This window comes from Cebus imitator, unplaced genomic scaffold, assembly GCF_001604975.1.
Source record: "Cebus imitator isolate Cc_AM_T3 unplaced genomic scaffold, Cebus_imitator-1.0 Scaffold559, whole genome shotgun sequence".
NCBI lineage: Eukaryota > Metazoa > Chordata > Mammalia > Primates > Cebidae > Cebus > Cebus imitator.
The window spans coordinates 1,095,108-1,098,467 of NW_016107874.1; the positions used below are offsets into that span (position 1 = coordinate 1,095,108).

General features: G+C 41.5%; 1 pseudogene across 1 annotated transcript; it reads right to left on the reverse strand.

The window, feature by feature from the left end:
• Positions 1-2,279: 2,279 nt before the first annotated feature.
• LOC108294053 lies at positions 2,280-2,774 on the reverse strand (annotated as a pseudogene). The gene has a single exon (XR_005197880.1). The product of XR_005197880.1 is annotated as a 40S ribosomal protein S15-like (transcript).
• Between the last annotated feature and the right edge of the window lie 586 nt (positions 2,775-3,360).

The following is a 3,360-nucleotide window of genomic DNA, read 5'->3' on the forward strand; positions in this document are numbered from 1 at the left end:
TTTTTTTTGGTATTCCACAAATATTGATCTCTGAAGATGTTTGCTGCTGGAAATTTAGCCCTGTTGTATTCAAGAAGATCCAGGTGCAAAAGATGTTAATGCGCACAAAAGCAAAGCAGCTATTAAAATAGGTTAGTAGAAGCTGTTTGTGGTGGCTGATGCTTGCAAACCCAGTACTTTGGGAGGCCAAGGTGGGCAGATCATGAGGTCAAGAGATCGAGACCACCCTGGCCAACATGGTGAAACCACATCCCTACTAAAAATGTATAAATTAGCCGGGCATGGTGGCACACGCCTGTAATCCCAACTACTAGGGAGGCTGAAGCAGGAGAATCACTTGAACCCAGGAGGTGGTAGTTGCAGTGAGCTGAGATCACGCCACTACACTCCAGCCTGCTGACAGAGACTCCATCTCAAAAAAAAAAAAAAAAATTAAAAAAAGAAATAGCTTAGTAGAGTGCGGGTTACCAGAGAAGTTTACAGCATAGGTTCTAGAGTCAGGCTGCCTGGGTTAATAATATTGTCACTCAGCCATTTACTAGCTGTATGATCTTGGGAAGATTTTTTAATCTGTGAGCCTCAGTTACATTAACTATAAAACAAAGATGATATTATTCTCTATGTCATCTGTCTATTGTGAAAAATAAGTGAGTAAAAACACACAAAATAGACAAGAATAGTATTTAGCCTGTCATAACTGTTCAATCAGTGTGTTTATGTATTTTAAATGGAAGATGTTTTAAATGCAAGAAAGCCTGGTCATAGTAAAGAATTCTGGGAATCAGTGATATATAAGCTGAGTTCTGAAGAATGACCAGATAATTATCTTCAACAGATAAAGAGGGGGAAATGATATTTCAGGAAGTGGGACCAGCATCCCAAAGACCCTAAAGAGAAAGAACGCATCATTCACTGGCTGCTAATATGAACAATAACAATAACCAGAAAACTGCTAAAACATGAAAAGCACAAAGAGGTAGAACCAATATTTACTTTTAATTCCTTTATTTAGAGATAATAGCTGAATAATTTGATGGTTTCATTGTAGACTCTTTGTAAAGCCCAGATTTTAGAGCAATAAGTTCATTTTTAAAAACCTACTTGTTTTTCTGGCTACAAATTAATTATGAACATTTGTACATGTCATTATTCTTCTACAACACAATTTTAATAGCTACATAGCATTCTATAATAACTTTAAAACTTAAAGGTATTTCAATTTATAAATAGCATACAACTTCATATATTTTTAGCACATAATAAATATTTTTTAAATAATGTCTTAGAATTGGAATTGCTGAATTAAGCCATATGACCATTTTAGGGTTTTGATATATGTGGCCTGTCAAGATACCCTTCGGGAAAATCATGTATAAATAGAGAATGTTTTTTTTTGTCCTTTTTGGTAATGCAAGCACTTGCTAAAGGATATACACTCTCCAAGAGTAAGAAATTTTAGGCAGGGCACAGTGGTTCACGCCTGTAATCCAGCACTTTGGAAAGTCGAAGCGAGTGGATCAGGAGGTCAACAGATCGGGTCCATCCTGGCCAACAAGGTAAAACCCTGTCTATACTAAAAATACAAAAATTAGCTGGGTGTGGTGGCGCGCACCTGTAATCCTAGCTGCTAAGGAGACTGAGGCAGGAGAACCACTTGAACCTGGGAGGTGGAGGTTGCAGGTAACCAAGATCATGCCACTGCACTGCAGTTTGGTGACAGAGTGAGACTCTGTCTCAAAAAAAAAAAAAAAAAAAAAAAAAGAAAGAGAAAAAAAAAAAAAAAAAAGAAATTTTATGGGTGAGAAATGAGTGCATACATAACATGCAATTAATTATTAGTGGGACACAGCAATTAATCTCATGTCCAGAAGAAAAGATAAGACAAAAGCATGAGTCTGGAAGATTATCATGGGTTTTTGCTTGGCGCTCTGCCAGGAGGCAAGGAGAATGAAGTAGCTCTGTTCTCAGATACTTAGTTTTGTTGAGTTTCTGGTAATATACTTCTTTCATTAAAATTTACCTCCTATTTGGTAAATTGATTTAGATCACTCCCAGTCCATTCCCATTAGTGACTACAGCACTATCAGCCTTTTTCCTGCTCACTTCTCACTTTCATTGGAAGTGCGTATGAAAACGTATTTCCACCTTTGCTATTAGGTGGGTCTTAGAAGTAAGTCAATTTTTTTTTTTTTTTTTTAGTAAAAAACCATTTTTGAGGCAATTTTTTTATTTTTTGTTAAAACCATCCTGGGGCTTGGGGGAAGGAGGGGGTTTTTTTTTTTTTTTTTTTTTTTTTTTGGAGATCTGTGTGCCTTTAGCAGAGCCACTACTTGATGGGGATGAAGCGGGAGGAGTGAGTGGCCCCGATGCCCGGCCGGCCGTGCTTCACGGGCTTGTAGGTGATGGAGAACTCACCCAGATAGTGGCCAATCATCTCTGGCTTGATCTCCACCTGGTTGAAAGCCTTGCCGTTGTAGACGCCCACCATGCTGCCCACCATCTCTGGCAGGGATCAAGCCCTGCCAGTGCGTCTCCACCACTTCCGGCTTCCCCATGGGCGCGCCTCCTTCTGGGCCTTGCGCAAGCGCTTCAGCAGAGAGTGCTGCTTCCGCCGAAGCGCCACTTCAGACGCTGCTGCGGGCGCGGCGTGTGCAGCTGCATCAGCTGCTCGTCGGACATGTCCAGCAGCTGGTCCAGGTCCACGTCGCGGTAGGTGAATTTGCGGAAAGTCCGCTTCTTCTTCTGCTCTACCTCTGCCATCTTGCCAGATCCTTGGGAAAGACCGAGGAAGTTCTAATATGTGTTAGGCTTTTACTAGGGACCATTCATTTGCATACATATAGCATTTAGTCCCCCAATAACTCTCTAGGTTATTATTATTATAAAAATCAACCATTTAATCAAAGATGTAATTGAAATTTAAAGAGATTAAGTGATTTAGTGATCCCGCTGCAAATAACTAGCAGACTGGGCATTCTGACCTCACTCTGCTGGTTGCCAAAGCCCAGCCTGCTTCCGCTGTCTCCAAGAAATGGAAACAGCGCGGATGAGAATTCCACATAAGCTCAGCCGGGTGCAGTGGCTCATGCCTGTAATCCTAGTACTTCGGGAGGCAGAGGCCAGAGGACCACTTGAGGCCAGGAGTTTGAGACCAGCCTGACCAATATGGCATCCCATCTTTACTAATAATACACAAATTAGCCAGGCATGGTGGTGTGTGCCTGTAGTCCCAGCTACTTGGGAGGCTGAGGCACATAAATCACTTGAACCCAGGAGATGGAGGTGGCAGTGAGCCGAGATCATGCCACAGCATTCCAGCCTGGGCAACAGAGCTAGACTCCATCTCAAAAAAACAAAACT